The sequence below is a fragment of the Rhinolophus hipposideros genome (genome assembly GCF_964194185.1).
Source record: "Rhinolophus hipposideros genome assembly, chromosome: 26".
Lineage (NCBI taxonomy): Eukaryota > Metazoa > Chordata > Mammalia > Chiroptera > Rhinolophidae > Rhinolophus > Rhinolophus hipposideros.
The window spans coordinates 9,352,330-9,375,380 of NC_138072.1; the positions used below are offsets into that span (position 1 = coordinate 9,352,330).

The following is a 23,051-nucleotide window of genomic DNA, read 5'->3' on the forward strand; positions in this document are numbered from 1 at the left end:
GGTGCCTCCATCTGTCCAGAAGCTGTAACTGTACAATTCAGCTTTTCACTTTTGAGTTGTGATTCTGCAGCCTGAGAGCAGCAGGATTCCATTGTTAAATCATGAGGTTTCCCAAACTCTGAGTGCCCTTCGCTTGATGGCTGATGCCACTTTTACTCTTAGGTGCCTCTTCCCCAACCAGATGCTGTGCTAACCAACTTTCTCATTGATTCTTAAAGTATGTCTACTGGTCCTCACAACCCATCATACTTTGGGATAAATTTCTTTGTAAATATCTTTGTAAATATCTTTGTAAATATCTTTCTTACTTGGGCATACCATCTACTCAGACCTTGTCTATACAAAGCTCCAATATATACATCTCCCTGTGTTCCCAAGAAATTTATTCTATTTCTACTTGGAAATCAGACAAGTTCACAATACAGAGTGAGTTCTGGAGGGAAAAATGTCCAGACACTCCCCTCTCATAGTGCAGGAGTCGACAAAAGCCCAGATTTCCCTGTTGTACAAGAGTGCAATCCTATATAATCTTTTAATTAGTGCCCACTGGCATTTTACATATGTTATTAAATCTAATATAATTCTTACAACACTCTTCTAAGATAGGTATCATTTTCATCCCGTTTTATGGATGAGGAAACTGAGACTAAGTTTAGTAACTTCCCTGAAGTCACACAGTTAATGGCAGAAGTTGAAAGTGACCGGCGGCAATGGAATTCTTGGGTAAACTTGGCAGTCTATGAAAATGGCCGAGGCTGAGATGGCTTAGACGACATTCCAACGACATTTTGTATTTCAGGTTTTTCCAAAACATAAAGAGTTTTAAAATGTTTCATTCTACATGAAATAGGTCTATGATGACATCAAAACTAGTAGCCATTTCAGGAAGACTTGCAAATCCAGTTGCTGACTTGACATCTCCACTTGGAAGCCTAAGTGTACCTCAAACTTAGCATGACCCAAATGAAACTCTTTATACCACCCTCATTGCAAACCTACTTCTCCTGCAATCATTTCCTCTCAGTAAATGGCAACTCCATTTTTCCAGTTGCTTAGGCTAAATGGGTCATCTTTGATCCTACTCTTTCTGCCACAACTCTCATTTATCTGGTGTGAAAACCCCATTGGTTGTCTGTGGTGGGTTGGATAGTGTTACCCAAATATCCATATCTACCCAGAACCTCAGGATGTGACATTATTTGGAAATAGGGTCTTTGTAGATGTAATTAGTTAAGGATAGTGATGACATCATCCAACGTGAGGGTGGGCCCTCAGTCCAATGACTGCTGACCTAATGAGATGAGGAGAAGGCACAGGGACACAGGATGACGCTGTGATGGAGGCAGAGGTTGGAGTTGTGCTGCCCACGTCCTTACCATAGCCCCCAGCACCCCACGGAATCGGGCCCCTCTGGCCTCTTGCTTTCATCTCCTAGCACATTTTTGCTTTCTCACTGCCCTCTGTCCACAGTGGCCTCCATGCTCCTCCTCCAACATGTCAGGCTTGTTTCTGCTTCCAGCCTCCTGTGTTGGCTGCTGCCTTTGCCCGGACTCCTCTCCCTTCTGATATCCTCATGGCTCACTCCTTCACTTCCCTCAAAACTTTGTTCAGAGGACATTATCTCAATTATTTTAAAATTCCTTTTAAATGACACCCTCCTACACACACAAACTCTTGGAGATTATTATATATATATATATATAATTAAATATATATATAATTAAATATAGATTAAATATAAATATATATATATAATCTCCAAGAGTTTGTATATTTGCCTCAGGGATGAGGACAAATTAATTAGTTACAAATATGAAAAAGAGATGACAAATTTAGGAACCATTTAGGGAACTGGTCACCAAACCCTCATGACAAATGAGGAGACTCACTTTATTTGTGATCAGAAGGGTTCAAATAATAATCTAAAGGAAAGAGCCACTCACTTCTGCACATCACCAGTGTGTAGCAGCCCTGTCTGGCTTCCTGGCCTCTGCACCTCAGCAAATACCGTCATGGTAAGACAATTCTGTTTCTGGCCAAAGAAATGTTCAGTTAACTGAGAACTGCTTCAGCCTTGCCTGACATCTTCCTCTGTTTGTTCATGAAATGGTTGTGCCTTTATCCCAGAGGGGGGAAAATTACCTTTTAAAGGCCTCATCTAACTTTCCTCTGAGCTAAAAAGGTCCATTTTCCCCCGAGCTAAAAGGTACGTCTCCAGTAAAATTCGTTATCATTTTCCTTTCTGTTTCAGTGCCGGAAATTTGTTATCAAAATGCTTCCCTGACCTTCTCCTTCCCTCTCCATCACACACTGACAACATCCAGCCTAAATTTGCGTCTTGCATCACCTCAGGAAACCCATGGCTAATTTCATTATTTGGGAGAGAAAAATGCAAATGAAGCCAGACAGCTGGTGCTTTCCTCGCGGCTGCGAGTGATGGAGGGGCCGAGGCCGACCTCATCAGAGACCCTCACACCGTCCTGCTCAGACAGGCCCTGGCGGGGGGAGAGCAGAGAGGCTGCGGGAGCAGCAGGAACAGATGGCTAGGAAGGGGAAAAGATGGAGAAGCCCAACTTGCTGGAGAGGCTGGGGAAAGGTGGAATGTCAGTTGCCTGGGCAGTCAGATGGAGCCCACAGGACAGGGATGGCGCACCCACATCCTTAAACACCGCCTCTTGCTTCAGGGCACAGGGAACTCTGGACACAGTGGAAGGACGTTCGTCGTCCGCCAAAGGCACCCGGGATTCTTCCACGCCGTCCTGCAGGGCCAGGCCCCCATTCCACTCGTGGTTTGTGTACACTCAATGTCTGCTTTCTGCCAAAAAGGAGGTATCAATAGAGACAGAGGTACGAAGAGAGAGGAAAGGGGAGTAAGAGCCCATTTCTTGCCCCTTGAATGAATCTCAGTTTGCAAACCCCCGTGTGCAATATGTCTAACTTTATTTCTCTATAACTGAACTCAGTTCTGTTTTCTGGTCATACGCTGCTGGAGGGACGGAAAGTTTATTTCATTCAGCATCCTCCCTTCCTTCATGGAAACATGGGGAGACTTAGAAAGTTCCAAGGGAGGGACATTAAGTTCTCATGTCATCGGTCCGCATTGTTCTTTGCTGAGAAACACGTCATCCCTTCAGCCCATGGTCAGTGGTCCATGCTGATTGCTGCCCAAGGGCCTTCCTTGGGCGCCCTTCGTCCTCTTTCTTCTAGGTCCTTCCGGCTCTCACAGCTGTCAGTCTAGGGTTCCAGGGCTGGGCCAGGCTAGGGAAACGCTGTGGGCTGCGTCAGCCTCCATCTAGCCTTTTGACTCCGGGGTTCATCGGGATCATTCTGTTCCTGGCTCATTTCCTAAAAGGCACAAGGCAGGGGCAGGTTCTGCCGATACCCACGCACCCTTGACTTCCCTGCTACGCCTTCTCAGAGACACCTCATCTAATTCTGGGTCAGAAATCCAGTTCCCACTCATTCTCCAGTCTCCCAAGCTTTCAACCAAGGCCTGGGCTCAAGGAAAATACAAGATACCCACCCACCCCGCAATGGTGGTTAGTATTTCCAAGGTATTTACTTATCACACAGGAAAGAAAAAAGTATGGGCCTGGAAAATGGGGGCCTCCAACCAAATCTAATTGGGATGGATCTGGGATCCAGGTCTCATTGAGATAGTCCATTAGCTGATGGGGTGTTTTAGGTTGGATAAGACCACCCTTGTTCACCCCACACTCTCTGGTCCCATAAACTGTCTCCGAGGCCCCTCAGGCCTCCGAGGGAACTTAATAGACATTGTGGTCTGAGAATGGGACCCCTGTGATTCAATTTATACCAGGATGGGCACCTAAAATCCTGGAAATGCTGAATGCAGCCTAAACTGCAGGGTCAACATCGTTGGCAACGTAGGGAGACGGGAAGGGAAGAGGAGCTTGACACACAGATTTAATTGTGGCCTTCAAATGGCCCCGCTGACCGAAAGCCTGGAGAGGGCTTGTGGGAGACCCATACTCATCTCTTTCCACTGGGCCTTTTACATTTCATAACACATTCACTTGGATTATCTGGCTTTGTATTCACAACAACTCTGTTAATTAGGGTTGTTTTAAAAGCCAGGAACAAAACAAAAGTGTGATAAGGTATAAAAGGACCAGTACTAGCCCTCAGGGGCTCAGCTGGATTTTCTAAGACCCCTTATTCTTGCGCTGGGTTCTATTCTGGTCTCCTCCCTCCCACCTCACACTGCGAGGCCCAGCAAGCTTTCTCCTCTTCCTATTCTAATTGTCTGCACCTAATCATGTTGGCATGACTTAGCTTACCCTGTAAGTAGCCTAGTGAGAAAGTCCTTCCTGGTTCCTGACCCCTGATCAATGGGATGCAAAGAGTATTGTACCCATGTTAAATCCTCAATTCTTCCCTCTGCTAAATATGCTTTGAATGACTCTGTACTTTGAGAAACTGACCTGGCTGCTGGATGGCAGCACTATTATGTCTTTTGTAGCAATGATGTAGAAATCATCCCATTTTTTTAAACCATTTTGGGGCACATGCAGAGTAAAGTATAAATGCCTGCCGATGTCTATATACTCGTATGCATATCGCAGTTTCTCTAAAATTATCTCCCATCAAAAAAAAAAGTCAAAGGCTTTGATCTGTATTAATCCTGATAATATTCAGGGAGAAGGGGAAACTGAGGCACAATTGATGTTTTGGCTCTATCATGAGTCATGGAAAGAAGCCAGAGCTTTCAAATTCAGTTATCTTGGTTTATATGCCTTTTGACTCTTAACTACTTTTCCTTTTTTTTTTTTTTTTTGCACATTTGGGCCCTATGCGCTGTGATGCACGCTGACCCGTGTTGTTGTGTTATCATTTATCCTCTTTTCCCAGGTGAGGACCGTGATGCTCTGAAAGGCTAAGTCACTTAGGCCAGCCTGCAGGGGCTTCTCACTGTCCCTTCTGCCTCTGCCACCTACACATGCAGGGGCCCCACTTCTGAGCTCTGATCAATGGCTTCAGGCCTCCCTTTCAGGGAGAGGCAGCTGCGGCGAAGTTGTGTAAATGCTGTAATAGAATTTGTTAACCACTTCCACATGATTCTTAAAGTAAATGTCACAGCGCATTGTAACCGTGAGCTAACAACACGTTAGCGGGTTCTCATTCTCATTTAATTCACTTTTCCAATACGGAGGTTCCTGGGATACCTGCAAGGACGGGCGCGTTCAGTGAATTACTCAGCAGCTGAGCCATTTATTTCTGCACTTCTCCCCTGCTGCCTCCCTGGGTGGTTTTTGAAGTTTAGTTATTGCTACGCTCTCTCTCATGCTGCATCCCAGAGCGAATGTAGCAGTTGGTTTAAAAAGCAGTCAAATCCGCACGTTCGGGCCACAGTGGTAAAAACTGACCCCACTCAAGAGTCCACTGCCCACTTTATCTGCAGTTGTGCCCACATGCAGAGATGGAAGCACAGGCTGAGGTGCTGGCTCGGCACTTGCCTCGCCTGATACTGCTGTGGGTTCAGCTGTGCCCCCCATCTCTCTCCCCCAATTCATATGTGGGAGTCCTAACCACTAGGGCCTCAGAATGTGGTCTTCAGTGTCATTACAGATGTAGTTAGTTACGATGAGCTCATACTGGAGTAGCAGGGACCCTTAACCGAATAAGACTCTTGTCATTAGACAAAGGGGAAATGTGGGCACAGAAGCAACCACATGGGGAGAATGCCATGTAAAGACTGAAGTTATGGTACCACCAGCTAAGGAGCCAGCAGAGCTGGGAGAGATGTCTGGAACAGACCCTTCCCTCAAGGCTTCAGAGGGCGAATGGCCTCGCTGGCACCTTCATCTCACACTTCCAGCATCCAGGCCTGTGAGACAATCCATTTCTGTTGTTTAAGCAAGTCACTTTGTTATGGCAGCCCTAGGAAACTAGAGATACTATGTGTGATCTCATCCACACTTTTCCATTCTTCCCCCCCAAAAAGCCTCTGGAAAAGCCCCAAGCATCCTGGGAAGCCCTGCAGCTATGGGACCTGGTGATGGCTTCAAAGGATGGGCTTTCTGCCCTCTTAGACCCAGTGCCCAGTGCTGGGGACTCTTAATAGAGGGAAAATCCCAGAGTTCCCTTGTGAAGCTCTAGGGAAAAGGGCCTACAGAAGCATAGTTTTAGCCAAATTCTATCTACCCTGGCCTACTCTGACCTGTACACAGTGCCATGACCTCCCCTCCTACATCCTGGAGCCACACTTGGACAGTACAACTCTGCTCTGTCTCCAGCCCAAAGTGGCACAGACTTCCGGTTAGGAGTGTGCAGTAGGGATATTATCAGTATTATGTTACTCATCCCATCATCCGTGTATCGTCACTGCAGTTACCTGTTCATTTGTGTACTCTGCCCACGTATCTGGTGTGCATGTGTATGCCCATGAGATCACATCGTGCCCAGCAGGTGACAACGTGTCAGTACATAATCTGGCTCCAAAGCTTAACTGAGCCTCCCCTCCCCAACCGTGGTCGTGTACGTGGTTTCCCACCCCCAGCTATGCCAACGTGTCGTCTTTACTTAGAAGACCATTCTCCTCCACTCCACAGGTCCAAACCCCCCATCTTTTTCAGATTCTGTCTCTCCCGGAATCATTTCTGAATGTGCCTGTGCTAACTCTAGCACTTTATCTGAGCTTCTGTGTCCTGTTAGCGTTCCCCAAAGGCCTTTCCGGATGTGCCCCTGCCTCCATCCTCCCAGGCTTTCAGAGCCCACCTCTGTGGTCACTTCCTGCTCTTTCCTCATAGCTGTCATCACAGCCACACGCAACTCTGACCCGTCCTCTGAACGCACTTGGCTGGTCAACACCCACGTCCTTCTGAACAGGCCCCTCCTGACTCCGAGGATGTTCTCCCCTCTCCTTAATCTGATTAACACATATTTTCCTTCAAAGCCAAGTCAAGCATCAGCCTCCCAGGAGGACATTCCCGGCCCCTTTTTTGCAATTCCCCGTCCTTGTACCCCAACACCACCCGGCACACCTGCCCTGATGGTCTGTATGGTTCTGTGATTTTCCAAATCTTCTCTGTCTCACGTTAGAGATTGCGTCCAGCGAGGACCATGGGAAGAAGGGAAGGAGAGAGAGAGAGAGAGAGAGAGAGAGAGGGAGAGAGAGAGAGAGAGAGAGAGAGAGAGAGAGAGAGAGAGAGAGAGAGAGAGAGAGAGAGAGAGAGAGAGAGGAGAGAGAGGGAGAGATAATAATAAATAAATAATAATATATAAATGAAGCGGCCTGCTGACGCTGGGAGCCAGGTCACGGAAGGGCCCCGTTTCTCGCTCGGCTTCCCGCGCAGACGAGCCGGGCGAGCTGAGTGGGCCGTGGGCCGGGGGGCTCCCGTGCCTCTGTGTGCCCGGCCGCACGCACGGCGCTGTGCCAATCTCCGGCCTCCCCGCCGTGAGAGCCAGCGAGAGGACCAATTAGTGCAAGCTGTGCTGTGGAGACGGGTCCTCGGAGGACCCGAAGCCCTCCCTGTTCTCTTGGCAGAGGCCACGGGAAGGGCCGTCAGATGTCAGCAGCTTTCCATCACTCCCGCCGGCACAGAGGGACGTCCCCGGCACCTGGCCCAGACGCAGCCCGGCTGCAGTCATTGCTCGCTGCAGTTCCCGCCGCCTTCGTGCAACACAGACCTTCGGATCCCTTCTTGGATGTAGAACCAGTGGGGTATGGGTACATTTGGCTCTTTTAATCCAAGGCAGGACTCCAGAAATGGAGAGAAGCACTTTTAAGAAAATAAATCTATGGCTCTCTGGCCCTTTTGCAGAATTAGGAAGATGAGCGGACGTAGCCTGCAGCAGCTCGTTTTGAGAGCGTCTGAATGAAAGAACGCACAGGTTCTAAGCTTGCCCATGCACCACTTCATTGCATATCTGGGGGAGAAAATTGCTTTATAGCTCTCCCAATATGGATAGATGATGATAAGGTCCTGCAGAATTGTTTGTGAATTACAGCGTACAATAGTAAAGGGCAAATGTTTCACGGACGTAAAATTGTTTTCAGGAGAACGTGCTTTGTACCCAAAATTCTATCTACAGTATTTGCTGACAGGTAGATAACCAGATAACTAATGCTTCTCCTTTTTTCCCCCTTTAATCAATTCTTAATTTTGTTTATTTCGTTTGAACGGACATATAACCCAGCAAAGCTAATAATTTAAAATCCTTCCCTCAAGGTCAAGAACATAGGACATGATTTTGACAACAAACTCCTTTCCCGGTGTTGATTGGATTCAACCCACAACGAACTCAGGAATACATCTAGGCTGTATTGGGAAGTGAGGCAGCTTAGAAACTCAAAGAAGTAAAATCAGGATGGTGGTAGAGAGTGAAACTTTAAAATGTAAAAGGAGGGAACTAGATAATCAAAATGCGGTGTTGCATGTTGCAACTTGGAATGTAATATTTACGCTTTTTTTTTTCTCCCTGGCAAAATAGATAGATGACGGGTAGATAGATAGATAATATATAGATGATTGATAGATTTTAAAGATGTAGATATCAATAGATATATAGTCTTATATTATCCTCTGGAGTACAAGAGGTACAGTTCCTCACCCCAACGAAAAGAACTCTCTCTAACTCCCTAACTCACATCTAAGGACACTAACTGTACAAGAAATGGCAAGTTTTAAAAGTATATGTGAGTATAATTGTTGCCCTACAAGTTAAGCAATAAATCACATAAGCTCAAAATCCAGAGGATTCCTGACTGTCTGAGAACTGATACTTCTCAGCCTCCTCAATTCCATGATCTTTACCTCCCCTCCATTTCAGGAACCCACTTCATCCTGAAATACTCAGAACTTTTCTACCTCAGAAGTTTTAACTAAAACCCATCACCCCCTGAACACAACTTTTAGCTGCTCCACTTGTCTTCCTCTCATCCACTACGTGATTCACACTGTTTAGGGAGAACTTCATATCTCAGTAACTCTCGGTAACCCTTCTCTCTCCAACCAAGTTCTAACTTTCCTTTGTTCAACCATTATCTCTCCTACGACCTTGGCCCCTCCCACCCCACCTAATGCATGCACAGACACATCAAAACTTCAATCCATATATGAAATATTGAATTGATGTGCTGGTCTGTGACCTTCCCCAATTTAAGCAGGTAGGCCAGTGGTCAGCCACTGTATTAGAAAGGCTGTCATGGATGAACACAGCCCATTCTTATTTCTCCTGTTCAAAAGCCTCAGTCTAGGTCACAGTTAAGAAAGAGCAGGAAATATACACGATTACTTAGAATTTATTTTTTCTTGCTGACCTCCAAGGGGGATCAAAAGGAGAAAGAAGCAGGATGGGGAAGGGGACAAATGAGATATGAGTGTGTGTCGGGGGAGATAGGGGTCATGATCCTTTTACTTCAGGTATTTGGGCATCTGAAGTCACACAGTAGATGCCCAATTTCCATCTAGAGCCTTAGGAGGGAATGAGGTTTGCATAGGTGCCCCGCAATCAGAATGGTCAAGAGCAATAGAACAGTGATGGCTGAAGGGTTACCAGGCAGCAATGAGAGGGTGGAGTCTCCTGCAGCCCCCGATTAGCAAAAAGAACATTTTAAATCCCCAATGCTCCCACTAGTCCCAGGGGGAGTTGTGAAAGTTAGCTGAGCTAGCTGGGAGATGTGCAGGGAGGTTTGCAACCAATGTGAGGAGAAGCTGAAAAGGAAGAAACAGTTTTGGCCACGCAGTGGAAATCAGTCTTTATCTCTCAGTAGAAGCCACTTGGAGATGATACACCTGAAAAACAGATGGGTGGGGGGAGATGAATAGGTGGAACAAAGAAGATTTTTAAGGCAGTGAAAACACTCGTTATGATATAATGATGGGTAAATGTCATTATATATTTGTCCAAATCCATAGAATGTACACCAAGAGTGAGCGATGGGCTTTGGGCGATTATGACGGGTCAACGCAGGTTCATCAGTTGTGACAAACGTACCACTCTGGTGGGGCATATTGATAATGGGGGAGGCTGTGTGTGAGTGGGGCGCGGGGGACATGGGAACTCTCTGTACCTTCCCCTTAATATTGCTGTAACTCAAAACTGCCCTAGAAAGTAAGTTTACAAAAGAAAAAGTTGGGAAGGGTTACAACTCAGCGTAGTACAACATTGGACTGAAGACCTCAGCTGTTGACCAGATTCCCCTCCTCCCCTGGAGGGCAGCCATAACACTATGAAAACCCAAGGAGAAGGAGGAAGGAGGACAAAGAAAAAGAAAAAAAAAATCCTTTTCTTGCCTGAATTTAGAGCTGAAATGACTGTTAAATGAGCAAATTTGACTGAGTTAACCTAGAATTATCAGATAAGTTTCCTGCCAAGAAAAAGGAATAGGAGGCTCAAGACACCAATTGAATTTAGTTATAGGGAAAAAAATACATACCTTGTCACAGAGCAGCTTTGGGGACTCAAATTTGTACTTAGCACACTTCATTGTCTTTCTGATGTGCTGACCCTTCAAAACCTCAATCTTCTAAATTCTCTTTTTATTCCCAGGCTGCTGAGCCCTGCTGAAGAAAAGCACACTGAATGAAGGAGGTTGGAGCCCTGGGAGGTAAGAAAAGTGGGCTTTATGTTCCACTTTCATTTGATGGGCAGGCTTAGACAAGTGAAGGAAGGAGGGGCAACAAAATAAGAACTAATAGGTGTATAGAAAGTTGCAGTTTACAAAAAAAGCCATTTCATATGCATCATCGAGTTCTTGATGCTCAGGATAATCTAGGGGCGAGAGAGACATCCTTTTTTGCTATTGACCAAAGACATGCAGACAATCAGCTAGTCTAGACTTGACATTGCTTTTCTAATTTCAGTCTCACTAGCCCGTACTCAGGATCCTTCTTCGCTGTCCAGAAGTCTGCCTTTGGTTGATGCAAGCTTCCTTTAGCTCATTTGGTGTAAGAATAGCTTTCCCCCTTATTACTGTTACTCCCCTTTTAGAAATGAGCAAACTGAGGCTTACTCACATGTTCAAGGTCATGGGTCTGTTAAGACATTGAGCCTGGACTTAACAGACCCGTGGACAGGTTTTCTACTTCGTGATTCGATAGCCTATCCATTATATCCTGCTAATATTAAGCTGTAATAGTACGTTATTAATGTTACCTTTTTAGAGAAGCAAAATATTACCTTATTCGTGGAGAAAAGGGGATGACTGGTTGAACCTTTTTCCTCAGATTCTTATGAATGTCACATACACACCACAACATGAAGCAGTGTTATATTTGATTAGATTTCCATTTCCTTTCAATGAGCTTCACTAAAATTACATATTTTAATCTGAAAAATTGAGAAATACAAATGTAATTTCTGTGAAAACACCTAGAGTACGTGACGCATTATTCTCCAAGTAGGAAATGTTTCACGTCAAATGCTTATTATTTTTTACCAAAACCAATTTCTCCATATTAACTTCGAAATCAGCGGCATGTTTGTCAGTTTGTTTCTTTAAATCGTTCCACACTGGTTTTCTTCTCCCCTGTTGATAATTTTGCTGCACTTGCAATTTGATATCTCATTCATGGCTCACCCGTCTGCAAACTCTGTTTAGTGCAAAGCTTTGCAGGAATACAGAAAAAAAAAAGGTTCTCTTATTTGACCATGAACTTTCGATGACCTAGTTAGCGTTACTGTCAAGCATCCCGCGGTCTTTTTGAAAAGCAGGGCTTGTCCGTGCTGCCCTCTGGCCAACTTCAGTGGGACTGAAACGCTAGCAAGAGCCGTCAAACTGCCTGACGGCTTGTCACCAGCGAGGCTCTATTAATTTACACACATTTTCCACTGTTTGGCATCTACCATGATAACTTTTCTCTTCCAAGCGGCTCCTGTTTGCACTTAACACTTGGGTTAATTTTCATCAGAGTTTAAATTTAGCCATCAGTTATTTCAGGGGAGCTGTCAGCCAACATATGGAGAGAGGAAGGAAAAAAAAATCCTTCTGAATTTATAATACAGTGGGATCTGTTGAATGTGAAACAAAAACCAACTGCAATCTAGTGAGGCCCCGGTGGGGAGAGCAGGGTCAGCATTGAATTGCAGACTGGATTAGCTGCTCTATTCACCAGGGCCGCATCTGGGCACCTCAGAGCTTCTTGATATATCAAAAAATGATGGAAAGACACAGTTCAATTTGTCCCCCTTTTATAAAGGATAATTAACCTGTCAGTCTTGCTACTTTAACAACTTCATTAAATTGGAGGCGAAATGGGTGCTGAGAAGTCTTGTCTTTATCCAAAAGGAACACAGGGCACTTGTGTAAATGGTGAAAGAGAAAGGAAAACACATACGCGCACCCCGGTAATACTGTCTGGTTCCTGAAAAATGGAACATGCTTCTTCCAATTATGTAATAATCCTGTCTTTACTATGACCTGCTAAAAGTAATTTTCTTAACTCAGAAGGCAGACGAAATAATGTCACAGCCCAACTAGGCCATTTAAAAATTGAGGTTATAGGGTTTCAAATGCTGTTGGGCCGAACTATTTAAGACCTGGAGTGATGGCTACTAAAGGTGGACAGCATTTCACAAATAATAAAAAGAAATGAAAACAGAGCTCCCTCAGCTCTCGCACCGCCCCCTGCTCCCCATGTGCCCACCACCACACGCTGGCTTCCAGCATTTGTATCTCGGCGATAAAACATTTTTTTTCACTACTGCAAAGATTCTAAACTTTGAAACACATTCATTCAAGAGAAAAAGAACACAAGGCATTCTGGTGTTGGAAATCTTAAATAATCTTAGATTTTTCTTTCTTACAGCTAATACCCTGAATAGTTTAAGTAATTGAAATAGTAGTTTAATTAAGATTATAGTCATCTTCTCTTTAGAAATTCTACTCTGGAAATATGTACAAAGGCACAGTAAACAATTAATTATAAAATATTTTTCAAATTTTATTAAAATCAAAATTATGTTATGTCCAGTAGAAAAGAGAATGGTTTTGTGAGGTTGGTAGGTCAGTCCTATAACAGCACATTTGATTATTACTAATAATTTATGACAAAACGATAAAAAATTTAACTAATTATAGTAAACATAAAAGTTAATATGCTTCTCTTATCAATAGTGTCAAGAATTCTGCACGTGAACACATAATGTTCCAAGAAAGAATTTTGTTTTTTAATTTAGAAAACATTTCGAATGATTAGAAACATTAACAAATTTATATCTTCCCAATTTAATTTTTCTTAATAGTTTTTCCCATGAGATTATTAAAAAGCATTTTGTAAAGCTAACATTAGTCCTTTAAGGTTTATTCTGAATTCATGATCCTTATGAACTATGACACTTTCATTTAAAATTTATTTAAAATATTTCATTTCTGATCATTTGTACATGTACTAGGAAAGCAAACATAGAGAAGCTCATACTTTTTTTAGTCCAACAGATGCCATTTGCATAGATGAAAATCTTTCAATTTTATTATAAGTGATTTTTAGAAAAGAGAATGATGGTATCATTCACTAAAATTTTTATATGCTGTATTTTATGAAGACATCAGAATTCTTGTATGTTTTTTTTTAATTTGAAACACTATTTGGTACAGCTCCTAGAATAATTAAGCTACTACAATAGCTATTCAATTAATATTTAAGAACATAACTATTCTTTTTCATACTTTTTATAATAAAAATTGCTGAATGTCATAGAGAAAATCATAAAACAAAAAGAGGTGACACTTCTGAAGATCATTAGTATTCAGAGATTTTCAGAGCATATTTGGTTGTATCATGTCAATTACAGATTTCTATTTACCTCACCTAAGGACTGTATTTATCATAAAGAAGGCCATTCGTGGTTGGTACAGTTTTTGGAAAGAGAGCTAATCTCCAAAGTGACTTTTTCCTGTTCCTGAACTCCTCTGTCTGTCCAGTTAGACAATAATTAAGTGATCCATTTTGTATCGTTCCAACTTAGACCTCTGCCTGCATGGATTTGCGGAGAAGAATCAAAAGCTTGATTAGTCCTTCCCCACCAGTACTGTAAAAAGGGAACCGTGATTCAGAGTGGCAACTGTTCTTGCCAAGGGTGCTTTTCCAAGTTGTACATGATCTCAAAAATCACGGCGGTGGACACATAACACCATGAGTGCTTTCCCACAGCAATGACATTCCACCTTTTCACATATAGCACTTGGCATGTTTGCTTGCTGTGTCTTTTAGAGGAAAGACCCAAGGGCTATTGAGATTAGCTGGCTCCTCAGCTGTGTCACCCTCTCCAACTGGTCTGGCACCAGGGGCACAGCAGACTGAAAAGTAAATGACTGATTCCGTCTGAACTAGTGTTGGGAGCCTGGGAATGTTAAGAAGGAAAGCGGCATCAGTCAGAGCTTGTTGGACATTCACTGTATATAAATGAAATGGAACAGGGATGAGGGAGAAGGTTTCGTGAGATTAAATTCTACTTTAGAGTCCAGGGGTAGGTTCATTTTATTGTGCTTCTGAAAGAAGTTGTGGAGTGACCCAGACCTTAATTGTAGAAACCAAGTGACTCCATGGGCCCAAAGAAAATATTCAAATGGAAACACGAGGTCCTTATGTTAAGGTGGGTTTGACAGAAATCATCTTTCACAGTTTAGAAAGTACACCTCTCACTAAATCAAGTTTGTTCTGAATGAAGAAAGTGTTTTGATTCAGCTGTACATATCCTTCTTCTTTCTTATTCTAAGACAACAAAACACTGTATATTTTAGAAAGACTGAGCCAAAAGCTAAAATGAGCAGCTAGTACCAATAAGTAAACATGGTAGGAAATGCGATTTCCTATTGTAAATATATATAAATATATATATATATATATATATATATATATATATATATATGTAAATTGCCTCAGATTTAATCACCGTAATTTAGTAATTTTTCAAATATTGAGTCAGCCGTTTGTTGGCAGTGATTTTTTTTTAATTTAAAGAGCACATTCTTTCACTAATAACCTTCAAATTTGAAGTCAATTTATTTCAAAGAAATACAAAATTATCAATTTTAAGTAGTAAAAATTTATTGTTGTCTACAATTACTATTTTTATCAATAGTAGAGCAGTAATGCGTATGACACGTTTCATAGCTTTGGCAATACAAATATATGTTTTTATTTGAAACATCAATTGAGGAAGCGTTACATTTAACAAAGCTGAAGCTAGATTATTTTGAAATTGTGACCAGTTCACAAACGCGCATAGTTTGTGTTGGCTAAAAGGTAGATTTTTCAGGGCACTAAGTTCAACCAAGGGTTTCTCTTTGCTTCATTTTGTGACAAATCACTAAAATTCCATGTGGCAATATGCAGTCTGCCTTTGGGGTAAGAATTTTAAATCCTCACACTCTAGGACTCATTTCTATAAATTTCTCATTTCTATAAATGTTTTGTAACCCACTGTTAGCCAACCTAGTAAGTGCCATGAGGCATTGCTCTTAATTGAATGGTTTAGGTACATAAGCACTGCTTAGCCCATGTTCTCTCTTACTAGCTACCTACCCAGCCAGTTCCTCTGCGAGGCCACCACTTACTAATGAAGCCCTAGTGATCTCCCCGCCCCGCTCTGGTTCCATAGCAAGTAAAGTTCATTTACTATATATTCAAATACACACTTTCTCCTGCTAGTCCTTGTCTCCCAATATGGACTTGTCTCATTTCCCCAATCACACATTCTAAAACACTTTCCAGTGTTTTAGTACCCACAGTCTAGTAGGCCCTGGGGTAGGTCCTGAGGTAGGCTGTCCTATGTGATCCGGATAATCGTATGAGGAGAGTAAGACTGCCCCCATTTTACACAGGAAGGATGATGAATTCAGTCTCAGAGACATTAAATAACGTGCTCATAGTGATCTAATTATTCAATGGTGGAATCAGGATTTGAAGTCAGGGCTTTTGAATTTCATACCCCATGGTAATTCTGCCTCACGAGTCCACTCGTGTGTCTTGAATCCATCACATTTCATCACCTCAGAGCGCCTAGTATGGCTCCATGCTCATAGCAAGTACTCAGTAAATACCCTGGGATTTCATAATTTCTTGGCATTCTTCAGACAGATGACCAGTCTATGCAAAACTCCACCACTTCACCTTAATCATCTGTTTACCTGGCTGTCTCTTGTAGGAGGCTTCCTTTTATCTTACTTTTCATTTCGCCCCCAGTGTCTGACACATGACACACGGCCATCTCTCAATAATCAAGGGATTTAAGAACTGGGAAGGCACCCAGAGAAGAGTTCAAATATTGCCAACAGGAGAAGGGCTCGAGCCCCTCCGTGGTATCTGGAAAGAATGAACTTCAATAGTAGAAAGCCTCTAACATTATTAATGAATTAACTTTTCTATTTAAGAGATAGAGACTTTAAAAACTAATAATAACCTTTGTGCTAGACCATAGTTGTAGATATAAATGGCCCATGAGATTAGGTAGAATCTATGCAGGTACCCAAAAGGTCCCTGAGAGTACTTTTGTTTGTTTTTACCGAATCACTAATATTAAGTTGCTTTCTGGTCAATTATAGCTCTCCTTAAAGATTTTCCTTTAGAGGCCACTTTAGTTTTAGCAACATAGGTACATCTCTGTGTGTTGTTGAGTCGGGAATTGGAGGTCACGCTGGCTGTGACCCTGTGTACCTGACTTTGCCTGTACAAGTGATCCCTATGTGGAACGGCAGCAAAATAGGACTTGCTCTTATGGGTTGACTTGTGTCCCCCCAAAATGATGTCACAGCCCTAACCCTCAGTGTCTGTGAACGCAACCTTATTTGGAAATAGGGTCGTTGCAGATGAAGTCAAGTTCAGATGAGGTCAGTAGGTTGGGCATAATCCAATATGAGTGGCATCCTTATAAAAAGGGGAAATTTGAACCCAGAAACACACGCACACAGAGGGAGAATGCCATGTGAAGGTGAAAGCAGAGACCTTCTTCTTCTATAAGCTGAAGAATGCCAAAGGTTGCCAGCGAACCACTGGAAGCTAGGAGAGACAAGGAACAGAGTCTCCCTCCCAACCCTCGGACGGAGCCAACACTGATGACACCTTGATCTCAAATTTCCAGCCTCCGGAACTAGAAGAGGGTACATTTCTGTGGCATAAGCCACCTAGTTTGTGGGTACTTGGTGATAGCAGCCTTAAGAAACAAATACATTTGCCTTACATTAAGATTTATAAACAGTGGCCTGTAAATAAATGGCTTCTGTATCTCCTTAAAATTAAATGAAAAATTATGGTTGTTTTTTTTCTTTCATTCAAATAGACAAAATCTGAGTCATTGTATACAAATTCTGTAAAGAATATTTAACTTTAGAGTACTTAAGATAAAGTCATTTTTTTACAGCTTTTTTGAGTACTATGCAAATAGACTTTATTCTAGTGGTACTATATGAAAGGCTATTTTAGTAGAGCTGTTGCAAGATATTATCATTTATTGCACAGGTGAATACAGAAAAATACAGGCACAGTTACATAGAAAGATGGAAGTAGGTCAGTACACAAGTAAAACTAACTACCCCATGTTGTTGTGGATATCACAGGCATTGATGATAAGTGAGAAATTCAGGCCAATCAGGTCTGACACCAGGCAGAAAGCTTGCTGGGTAGCACTAGTGTGTCTGGGAAGATGTGGGGCTCAGGGATCTAAGGGGAGGCCCTGGGGTCTAACGTCTTCTACATTAGCAAAAACAACTCCTGTTGTACCAGGTTCGTATGTTAGGGTCCTACATAAGGTTTCAGTTAAAAACAGGGCTGGGCTGCTTGAAAAAAAAAATGAAACCATTGCTTTGGCATCGTTTCCTTTGATTTTTCAAAGCTGCCACCCTACAGAGTTATGGGCAATAGGTAGATAAGTAGATAGACGGAGCCATCCCAAGTTAATTAACATACAGTTTTTTGAGATCACACGATTTCACAGTATCCCTTAAAAATCACTAGAAGCATGCCTGGGCGTATCAAAATTCACACTTAAGAATCAATGATTCTTCTAATCATAACTTGTTCTACTGAATGCACACCTTTTGAAAGAATTAAACGTGTGTGGTAGTATATTTATTTTCTGATCTGTAAAAATGCAAGGACCTCCCTGGCTCTGAGAACCCTCGCTCATTCTGATGATCCTATTCTTGGCAATGCTTTCTAGGAAGTGATTTTCCTCCTGACAAGTTTGAAGTAATTAATATTTGTATCTCCTAAAACCAAGCCTGTTTCCTGAGGTCTGATGTCAGATCGTTGCTGGTCGGTGCTCTTCACTGAAGCTGTTTGTTATAAACGCTCATTAGAACCAGGCTTTCTGGTGCTCTGGGCACCTCTGGGCAGCTCTGGCTCTCAGCCAGTCTCCATTGTACCAAAGAGTTGTGCTATGTTGAGTTGTGTCAAATAGAGTTCAGCTTCTATATGTGTTCCTCCCTACTTACGGCCAGCCGCTCCCAAGGTCCAATTTGTCTGGCTACCTCCTTTCTCACGACTTCAAACCATAGCCCTTCAGCCTCAGCTACGTCACTCACTGCCAACAACTATTCCTTGATTCTACTCTATCTGTTACTGTCTGTTTATTCACCCAGGCTCTGCCTTTGTCCAAACACACAGACCTAAAAGGACTTCCACGTTTTAAAAAAATTAACCTAAAATTCCTGACAGTGAACCCAAGCCCTCTTCTTCTCTACAGACATCAAATGAGTGACAGAGTCCATGATGGTCCAAGAAGATGGATGCCTTTCTGATTTGCCCCACTGCACGTTCCTCCTCTCCCTGGTTAGAAGGCTGTCAGTCCTTAACAATGCACTCCTGGACCGTCCGGTACTTGGCCCTTACAGTTTCAGTTAAGCCTAGCTTCTTTCGCCAATAGGTTACTACTTGAGGGCACGGAACAAGTACTTTCCTTTCATTCACACATCTAATAGTGCTAAGCACACTTGAGTAGTCAATTAATACCTAAAAGAGAAAATTAGATGAAATTAACTAAAGTCTAAAGCTTTCACAAACACAGAACTATGTGGTAAACACACAATACAATATAGAGATGATGTATTATTGTACACTTGAAATCTATATAATTTTACTAACGAATGTCACCCTAATAAATTTAATAAAAATTTAAAAAAAAAGAAAGAAAGAAAAAGAAAATGAAATAGGCCTATTGCCTGAGGGAAATGGTATGATTTTAGTAGCTGGAAAAGAAAGAGAGAGAGAGAGAGAGAGAGAGAGAGAGAGACAGAGGGAGAGAGAGAGAGAGAGAGAGAGAGAGAGAGAGAGAGAGAGAGTTGGGTTTTACTATATTGCTTCCATCTTCCAGACAAAATAAAAAATATTTTAAAGCTAGAAAAAAATCAAAATTTCCCTTGGAAACCAGTCTTCAGCCCCTCCAAGATAAAACTCTTACAATTATCCATGGCCCCTGGGACAAATTTTACAGTCTGAAAATCCATAGTGTAGTATTAGAAATTCAGAACTTTAAGATAAGCTCCTCTCACATACAGAATTTCATCTCTTCCATCCAATCTATTTCATTCACACAAGAGTGTGTATTGGCTGGAGACATACAGATGGCCACCTCCAAATGGAGAGTAAACTCCTTGGTTATTCAGTTTTGTCCAAGTTCAGCACATCCTGGTGCTTCATTCGTGTATGTAAATGAACAAACCTAATGTTGAATCAGAAGCCCACAATATGTGGAGAAATAAGGACTATCCACTCACTTCAACAGAGTTCAAGACTCCAGGACTCCTGGGAATTAAACCTGTAGATGCTGAAAGAATTTGCCCATTGATTGCAGAGTCAGTGTTAGTCATCTCTTAAGAAATGATGCATTACTGAGAAATAGGGGATAGGGCTGAGCAGGTATATGGAAAACTGTAAACTGATAACATCCTGAAGTTTCAACATTATATATTCTAGTAACTAAACAACAAAGCCTGTCTATAGCATTTGTACTTTCACAGCAAAAGTAGGAGTGATGGTAACATCAATTTCAGTGGATATTCTTCACAGGATGATCAGGATGCATTGATGGCACTATCAGGAGTGTGCGCTCCCTCCCGTCCCCCTACTCAGGCCACTCCTTTGGACTCGCTACTAAATAAATCGTTCATCTTTGACACAAACCATTGAGCACAGGAGTTTCAGCCTATAAACTAGGAAGATCCTGAAAGTTTGAAACAGTCTCTAGCGTAAACCTAGTGCAAGTCTGGGTACCTAGTAGGTACTTAAGAAATGCCTGTTAAAAACGAATGCACTAAAAATGCTAGAAACTAAAAAAATAAAAATAAAATAAAATAAATAAAATAAAAATAAACAATATGATAATAATAATAAAAATGCTAGTGCCACCACCGGTGACAACTGCATTGGCTCAGCACCATTCATTTCAGTAAACCAAAGATTCTCCTTTTCTTCTAATACTTTTTGCTTCTTAAAAGAAGGAGGTAATAGGTAACTTGCCTTCAGTCAGCTCTCTGAAATGACTCTGAAAACTTCAGTAATTCTCTTTAATATCCCCATCTGAATCCATGTGTTCCTTCTCTGAAGACAAATCCACATACAGCCCGTTGGACACAAAACACAGACTGCTCTCCCCTCTCGAGGCCCCTGAGTGGCCACAGAGAGCAGCAGTAGTCAGTATTTGCACGATTCTCTGAAACATCAGGCTCTTCACTGTCCCCCTTGCTAACCAATTGGTGATAAAGTGACAGCTCTATTCAGTACCTGAAATCTATTTTATATATAGTTCATGGTGTCGAATCCACGTTTGATGTATTGGATCAAGCGTGTCCATTGACTCAAGCCAAATAATTGACTCTGAGTTTCTTGTGGTCTTTTAAAAGTTCTCTGCTTAATGTTCTATACTTCCTAACCACCACCTTTGTCTTACTATTTTCCAATTGGGGAAACACATTCTACGTGTTTAGAGAGCAGCTGCTGCATATGTCTTACTCATTGCATGCCACCATCCCATTTCTCCAGCCATCTGCATGCAAATTTCAGTGATCCCTTAGATGATGGGGCCGTTGGATTTCTGGAATCAAACCCGCCGTGGTCCCATAACACTCACCCCTGGATCTCCTCAGCATGCAGGTCTTATATTCAGTTTGCTCTTATCCATATGGTTTTAGTTGGAGCTCTTTTGTGTATTTCATGTTCATTGTGACCTACCTGAGGAATACCTGTATGGCCTCAAAGGCAGAGAGAAGGCGTTCTTTCCCCAAAAAGCCCCCAAAGAAGCTGACACTGCTCCTGCACATATGAGGGAGGGGCGTAATGGAACAAAGTCCACTGCCTATTACTTCATTTTAACACAGTCAGCTCAGGAACGCAGCCACTTCACACACACACACATACACACACACACCACACACACATACACACACATGCATGCACGCACGATAACTTAAGTGAGTTTACAAATTCTTTAAATCAAGGTACTCTTTCACTTGTCTCCCTGGCACTCACAGGAAGACTTCTGAACTACACGGTCCAGCATCTCCTTTCAGGAAAAAATAAATAAAATACAGTGGCCCCTTCTTAATACAGGGGAGCCAAGGAAATGCACCTGTAGTGGAGAATGAATATTCTAATGTTTCCGAACCTTTTGGTGAAGGTGAAGGGGGCTTGTTGAAAACATTGCTGTGAGCAGATGGACCCCTGAAACCATCTGCTATGAAGCAACTAAATGTTCAATGATGCATTACGGAATTATTTAGCTCTCAAAGAGCCTGAAAGTAGTCAGTAATGATGGCATCTGTACCGAGAGCAAACAACCTATTTATATATGATCTATTACTTCATAAACTGTTTGGAGACCCACACTTCTTAAAGAAGCAGCAGCCTTCTTAATGGCAGTTATAAAATCATCACTGGAAAAATTGTAAATTGTCATCTGAAAGTTAGTATCTATTTTCCTCCTCTGAGTTAAGTAAACATTTTGCTGAACCCAATTTTTCCTCATTCCTCATTTAAAGTGTAGCTAAGATTATTAGATATCACTTAAATCAAAAGGAAATCAAGTATATTCTCATTTTTCCAAATTATATTTTCTAGATATTTTAGTATCCATATAATTTTATCATCTTTTTTCAACATAAAGTTTTTCTATTATAAAAATGATGTATGCACTTTATAAAAACAAATAAAAAATAGAAAAAAAGAAAAGAGGTTACTTACAAAGACAGCCGCTATTAATGTTTTTGGTGTATTTTCTTCAGGTCTTTTTCCAAACTCAGTTCAGAAACAAACAACTAAACTTAGTTCTATAATTTCTACAAAGTATTTATATTTTCCTGGAAACTTGGTTTTGTGATATGCAGCTTGATGGCATATTCCTTGCATTCAGGGTCTCCGGGAAATACATAAAATTCAAACTAGTATATGCTTATAATGAGATACTACTCAGTAAGAAAACAGTATGAACTATTAATATACACAAGGACACGGGTGAAGCTCAAAGGCATTACGCTAAGAGAAAGAAGCCAGACCTAAAAGAGCTATGTGCAATATGGGTGAATTTATATGACATTCTGGAAAAGGCAAAACTGTATAATGGAGAACAGATCAGTGGTTGCCAGGGGTTTAAAGATGGGAGAAGGGTTTAACTAGAAAGAGACAGCATGAGGTATTTATTTTTTTGAGGGGGGGGTTGATGGAATTGTTATGTATCTTGGTTGAGGTGGGGTTACATGACTGTATGCATTTGTCAAATGCACAAAAGTACACACCAAAAAGGCTCAATTTCACTCAATGTTCACACAAAAGAAATTGTACAAAATATATTCGAAGTATAGACATTGTCAGGTTTCAGCTATACCTTTGCTTAAGAAATGTGTTTATTCATTCAGCAATTATTTTTTGAGTACTGTTATATTACAGGCCCTGGTAGTTCCTGGGGATGGAACAGTGAAAAGACAGAACACCTGCGTCCAGGGAGCTTTCATTCTAGTGGGGAAGACAGTCAGCAAAATAACTAAGTAGCATTAGATCATGGTAAGTGCTGTAGAGCATGGGGAAGCAGAGACGAGAAATGGAGAGGAGGGCTTCTCTAAGAAGGTAACATTTGAGGAGAGTCTTGAAGAAGATAAG

The 23,051-nt window shown here is 42.0% G+C and overlaps 1 protein-coding gene across 4 annotated transcripts in view; it reads left to right on the plus strand.

The window, feature by feature from the left end:
- SPATA17 (spermatogenesis associated 17) overlaps nt 1-23,051 on the plus strand; it is a 202,516-nt gene that overhangs the window by 165,134 nt on the left and 14,331 nt on the right. For all 4 annotated transcript variants that reach the window (XR_013992660.1, XR_013992661.1, XR_013992662.1 and 1 more), the window contains one exon: nt 10,516-10,573. The gene's annotated coding sequence lies outside the window, so the exon portion shown is untranslated. The remainder of the gene's footprint in view (nt 1-10,515; nt 10,574-23,051) is intronic.